The 7,166-nt window shown below is 36.3% G+C and overlaps 1 non-coding gene across 1 annotated transcript; it reads left to right on the forward strand.

Moving 5' to 3' along the window:
* Positions 1-323: 323 nt before the first annotated feature.
* LOC113866425 lies at positions 324-430 on the forward strand. The gene has a single exon (XR_003505064.1). It is a non-coding gene; the product is annotated as a small nucleolar RNA R71 (small nucleolar RNA).
* The last annotated feature ends 6,736 nt before the right edge of the window (positions 431-7,166 follow it).

Raw genomic sequence — 7,166 nt, forward strand, 5'->3', positions numbered from 1 at the left:
AAGTAAGTTGAGTATTTTGAATTGGAGCAGCCTGTAAATTGCTTATTTGCGGAGTTAGTGCAGTAATTTATTCTAAAAACATTTGACTTTGCAGCTGGTTTTGTGCAAGAAAAGTCTCAAGAATTTTGGCTTCATATCCTTCACTCCTTGTAGAATGTCTAGAATTAGAATTTTGATACATAGATGAAGCCATCATTTCTATAATTCGTTGAGCTTCTTCCAATGACTTAGTATTCAATGATCCTCCCGCAGCTGCATCAATCATGGTTCTAGTGGCTGGACTCATTCCATTATAGAAAGTTTCCAGCTGCATCCATTCCGATATGCAATGGTGTGGACATTTCCTCAATAATTCTTTATACATCTCCCAAGCTTCATATAAAGATTCCCCTTCTTGCTGCATGAATGATGTAATTTCTCCTCTTAGTTTGGTAGCTTTAGATGGTGGAAAATACTTGGTAAGAAATTTATTAATAAGGTCTGCCCAAGTGGTGATGCTTCCTTGGGGTTGACCTTGCAGCCAACATTTAGCTTTATCTCTTAATGAAAATGGAAATAGTCTCAATCTAATTGCATCCTCGCTAACTCCATTCATCCTTATTGTATCACAAAGCTGCAAAAAGTTAGAGATGTGTAAGTTAGGATCATCTGAAATTGAACCAGAAAATTGATCTTGCTGAACTAAATGAAGTAAAGTTGGTTTTATTTCAAAATGGTTGGCTTGTATGGTAGGTCTAACTATAGAAGAGTTGTATCCATGCATGTTAGGCACTGCATAATCCCCTAAAGTTCTCATCATGTTCTGTTCAGCCATTATCTTCTCTTGAGGTGTTGGTGGTGTAGGAGAAGAAATTTGAAGTTCTTCCGATTTAGGAGTACAATGTGTAGATTCCAATTCTTGCTCTTTCCTTGCTGAATTTTCTGCTCTCAACCTCCTCAATGTTCTGTCTATGTCTGGATCAAATACAAGAGCAGTCTTGTTTTTATTTTTCCCACGCATGTAACACTAAGAAAACTTAACACGGCAGAAACACTAAAAGAAAATGATGAAAATACAGAACAATATAGTGCAGAAAATTTACTAGCAGAATATCCTATGAAGAATTAAAAAAGAATCATACATCTAAACATGTAATCTACACAAAATACAGTGACACAAAATTTATACAAAATTGGACAGCAAAGGTGTACAGGAAAACTAGTAGAAAATGTAATATGAAATTCAATGTATTAAAAATAAAATTTTCAAAAAGAAAATAGAGAACAAAAAGCTCAATCTAGTTGTCTCCTTGCTACTAATGATATTGAAAATATAGATCCCCGGCAATAGCGCCAAAAACTTGTTACACAATTGGAGAACTAACTAACAAGTGTACTAGGTAGTTGTAGCAAGTAATAAAATTTAGAATTCAATATGAGCTCTAAGTGTCGTCCACAAGGATCTTATTTCAATTACCACTTCACAATTTAACAATTAGTTGAACAAAACAATTCATTGAGAGGTTTATAACATGTAAAAATAAGAAATAAGAACAATAAAAGGTAATGGAATTGTTGTAAAAACAGAATACGAAATTTGTATTAAGAATATTATGTGGAAAATAGTTAGGAATCACTTCACCAGATTTTCAATTGCAATATAATCATGTTCTGAACTCTTGAAAATTTTAATTGATTGCTAATCAATTTCACTTCTTTAACCAAAGGATAATTCCTTGCCTCATTGATCCTAATACCTAATTAAACTTTCCTAATCCCTTAGGTGAAATTTAATCAAATATTGCATTAAGTTCTGGAAATTATAGGATTATTAGATCATGATACTTATTCCTAAGATCTCAATAACCTAAGCATATGATTTAGATCTGAGAAATAAACTCAATTTTCATTGATGAAAATTCCTCTAAATTCAATTGAATGAAGGATTAGTTCACAACTGCATTAAGAACAGAATCACATACTCAATTCAATTAAAATCTCAAGATTTAATCCACAACTACATCACAACATCAAATCTGGATCCATAGATCCCTAACCAAAAAGGTTTAGAACAACATTACAATGGAGAAAGGAGAAGTAAGAGAAGAAGAAGACAAGAAGCAGAAGAACATCTTCCAAGACCCAATCTTCACTCTGATTCCTCTAGAAATGAAGCTTGAAAGTTGCTCCCAATCTCTCTTTCTGACTTTCCTTGGAAGTTAAAACAGTTACAAAGTGGAAAAAAACAAAAATGAACAAAAGTCCCTTTTTCTGAACCTTCAACTTCTATTTATATGGTATTTCCCGCTTTTATTTTTCTACATGTTAATCTCTGAGAATTCTAGTGTTGAGAATATTTGTATTTCCATATTTACCTTCTTTCCTTTTATATAGAATCTAATTGATTATGTAAATAATGTAATTAGGATTCTGCTGTAATTACCTAGTCAATCCCTATAATCAAGGGATCTAGTTTTGTACAGATTTCTCTTATAAGAACCTCTGAATCACAAGAAAGTATATACAGTTTTTACCCTAATTATTTTTCTGTCCCAAGTTGGTATCAGAGCTCACTTTCTGTGGGCCTGATAAAATCATCTATAGTACTGCACAGTACTGCCGACCCTAGTTGTCCCGACATCCGGCCACTGTTTGGCCTGAGACTTTGGCACTAGCTCGAGAAGCTTCCGATCGGTTGTCCCACCGATCGCCGTCGTCTCCCAGTGTTCCACGCGCCACCACGCGCGCTTACCAGAAAACCAGACCGTCGGCGCGTGAAGGCCACGCGCCGCCCTACGCGACTCCATTCTTCTCGCCGCTGGTCCTGTTCAGCTCGTCGGCACACCCTCTGTCTGTTCTGGGTGTCCTTTTTCCCTGTTGGTGAGCTGTGTTTAGTCTCCTCCGACTCTCACCAAGCTTAGTCATGGATTCTGACCCAACTAAGTCCTCTACCCCTGACAGCACTGAACCCTTAAACAAAAATCCAGTATCCTTTGTCTTCTTTGGAAATCCATCCATAACTTCAGAGAAACTTAATGGGAAAAATTATATGGATTGGCAAGCTGCGGTGGAAATATGGTTTTTGGGTCAAGGTCTCTCTGACCATTTGACTAAGACAGCAAGTGACATTAATTCCACTGAACGAGATCAGTGGAAGAAGGCTGATTATCAGTTAGTTTCACTTCTATGGCATTCCATTGATCCAAAGTTGTTAGTCCACTTTCGCACTTATAAGACATGTTACGATATATGGAAGAAAGCTCGTAGTGTCTATTCAAATGATGTTCAGCGTCTCTATGATGTTGTACATAATTTAGCTGCACTTAAAATGACAGATCACGCTCTCCCATCATATTTGAACAGAGCACAGTCCACCATTGATGAAGTAAAATTGGTCTTGACAGGTGATGACCTTCAAAAAGTCTTAGACAAGATTGATAACATGTGCATGGTCTTCATCCTTCATGGCCTTCACAAAGATTTTGAATCTGTTTGGAACCAAATTTTGACAAATTCCAATGTACCTACAGCAGAGAATCTCATTGATCGTCTGCTGCGTGTTCCCTCTCCGGAAACTATGATAGGAAATGGTTCCCAACCAGGTTTGGAGTCTTCTGCATTCTTCTCTAATGTGATCAGCCGTGGAGGTCGAAGTCGTGGTCGAGGTGGTGGAAGAGGAGGTCGCAGTTTTGGAAATCGTCCACAGTGCTCCTATTGTAAACGTATGGGCCACACTCAAGATAAGTATTATTCTTTGATTGGGTTTCCCGAGAAATCAGCCAATGTGACGTATTCTCAGCCTTCCGCTGTGAAAATAGCAAATTGACCATGAAGGAGACAACCAAAATATTCTGTCAGATATGGAGTACAAGGAGTACCTCCAGCTAAAGATAGCATCACAACAATCTTCCTCTGCCACTACTCAATCTGGTAACTCTACAATTTGCTTCTCTCATTCATCGTCTGTTGGACCCTGGATATTAGATTCTGGTGCTTCTGACCACATAGCTGGTAATCCTTCTCTTTTCTCAAAACTGTCACAACCTAAAACAGCACACCACATCACCCTTGCTGATGGCTCAAAAGCTAATGCCATTGGCATTGGACGAACTACCCCTCTTCCTAATTTATCCTTGAATTCTGTTCTTCTTGTACCTGGTTGCCCCTTTAATTTAGTCTCAGTAAGTCAACTTACTCGCACTCATAACTGTTCCATAACATTTACTGCTGAATTTTTCTCTCTACAAGACCGGAGTACGGGACAGACGATTGGAGTAGGATTTGAATCGCATGGTCTTTATTATTTCCAGCCCACTACCTCAGTTGTCTGCACTGTTGCAGATTCCCCCCTTCTCTTGCATCGTCGCCTAGGTCATCCAGGTCTAAATAAAGTGAAGCACATGGTTCCTCACCTCTCTCATTTACATTCTATGGAGTGTGAGTCATGCCAATTAGGTAAACACATTCGAGCCTCCTTTCCAAGTGCTGTCCATGGTCAAGCAAAATCTCCATTTGATCTTGTCCATTCAGATGTGTGGGGTCCGAGTCGTGTTAATTCTATCTTAGGACATAGGTACTTTGTTATTTTTATTGATGACTACTCAAGATGTACTTGGATTTTCTTAATGAAAGAACGTTCAGAATTATGTACAATTTTTCAGAATTTTTGCAATGAAATTCAAACACAGTTTGGTCGTTCTATTCGAATCTTGCGCAGTGACAATGCCAAAGAATATTTTTCTGCACCTTTTAATCATTTTATGACTTCTTATGGCATGTTGCATCAATCCGCTTGTCCACACACCCCACAACAAAATGGCATTGCAGAAAGAAAACATCGTCATATTATTGAAACTGCTCGAACTCTTTTGTTACATGCTAATGTAACTTTAAAATTTTGGGGTGATGCTGTCCTTACAGCAACCTTTTTAATAAATAGGATGCCATCCTCTGCTTTAAATAACAAAGTACCTCATTCACTTTTATTCCCTAATGACTCTCTGTTTAAGGTTCCCCCACATGTTTTTGGTTCCACTTGTTTTGTCCATGATCTCACTCCAGGACTTGACAAATTATCTGCTCGTGCTATTAAGTGTCTCTTTTTGGGTTACTCTCGGGTGCAGAAAGGATACAGGTGTTATTCCCCATCCAGTCATCGCTTCTATATGTCAGCCGATGTCACCTTCTTTGAAGACACACCATATTTCACCACATCAGTCTCTTCAAACTCAGTTTCTTAAGTTCTTCCCATTCCTTACTATATTCCCCTTGTCACTAATCCCTTATTCTCTGATGTGCTAGAACCTCCTAATCCCTCTTCACCTACTATTCCTCGTCCCCTGGCTACATACAGTAGAATTCATGCACAATTTCAAAATTAAATTCAAATTAATCTTGATTAAGATAATAACAATCTTAAAATTCAGTTTTTCTAGAATGATATCTTTAATTTGATGTAGTGTATCAATATTTAAATTTTAAATTTAATTTAATTTAAGATGAAAACAATTAAATATATTTGAAATTAATAAAAATATCTAAAAATGAAATACTAAATGATAGAAGACGTCAAGTGACATAATAAGGATAAAAAATGAAGACTTAAATTTAATATGTAAAGGTAGATAAACAAAAATAACTTAGAAAGGGATAAAAAATTAGGCCATGGATACTAAAACAGCTAGTTAATCATTGAATTTGTGTGGATCGGAATTCTTATTCTTCATTGCACTAAAATTTGTAATATTTTCTATTATTGTTATGAAATTTGGGGCAATACCATAGTAGGGACAATCCATGTATTAGTGCCCAAGAAACAACTAACAATCCAAGTCATGGCGCTAGGAAAATGGAAGAATCGACCCTTAGAAAGTGGGGACGATTTTGCAGGGACAATTGAATGGCTAGAATTAAATCAGCCACCTCACGGATATAGAATCTAGCAGCATGGCTTAAGTTTGACAGATGCATGTGTTGTCTTATATGTTTTATGTTGGGCTCAAGGACAACCATAATTTTGTTTGGTCAATATCTACAAAAGAATTACTGCATTTAATCCCTATTAAAATCTGATAACTTAATATTATCAACCAAAATTTCATTGGGATTTTGCAAGAGCTGAAAGTGTTTTCACAATAGCTTGTCATAACTTTTTTATTCAGATAACTTTGTATTTCCAAAGGAATGATATATACAAGGAAGAAACTAAAATGGAAAATCCTAAAAATGAAAGAAACTGCCTTCTATACAAATTTTCTGCAGCCCTCAACTTATCTATGATCTATCTCAGTCTATATTTGAATGTTACAGTCATTCAAGCGAGAAGTGAGGTTTAGGAACTCATCCTCCTTGCATGGAATAGTAAGAGCCCCCATTGGATGATCATATATAAATTCTTCTTCTGCTTGACTAAGTAATTCTTGAAATGAAGTTTGGTTGAAATATGATACTGGAATCACGAACCGCCTCATTTTTTCTCCAACGTAGACGGCAAGATATCCTTTTGGGACTTCAAGTCCTTTAGGAGCTGCTTGAGTTGCAGATAGTGATGCCCGACTCATAATACTTGGCATGTGGAAACCCATTGTTTTTTGCTTCTCCACACAGCAAATAATATATACTGATGTCAAAGGACTTGAATTAGAAAGAAATATTTGAATTCTGATGCTTCAAGATGCAAATGACTTGTGTTGGCCAGAACCCAAATTGGTGTATATGTAGTTATTAAAGGCCTGTGCAATCTAATTCCACTATGAATGATTTTTGACAGGGCAGGGTCTACAAAGAGACAAAGGATCACATGGTATTGTTTTAGAAATCTCTTTAGGAATTAGGAAGTTAAACGATAGTGCATACTGTGACACCCTTATTACTTATTATGCCATCAATATAAATATAATATTAAAATAATCCAAGCAGTAAGAAAGCCATATGTATGAGTTTACATTTGTTCATATTAATAGAAACTAAATACACCATCTGCATCAGTTATCCAAATACGTATATAGCAATCATCTGTCAAAATATACAGTCATCCAGTCATATAAACATATACACATAACTGATTTACATACAAAATAAAGTGGGGTCACGATATCAGAGACAACAACAACAAAAATGACTTCACAAACTTTTCCCCTAGACCCATGATTATCAAAAATACCATTTCCTCCAAAAGTTAACAGTAC

This window comes from Abrus precatorius, unplaced genomic scaffold, assembly GCF_003935025.1.
Source record: "Abrus precatorius isolate BTA unplaced genomic scaffold, Abrus_2018 Scaffold4, whole genome shotgun sequence".
NCBI lineage: Eukaryota > Viridiplantae > Streptophyta > Magnoliopsida > Fabales > Fabaceae > Abrus > Abrus precatorius.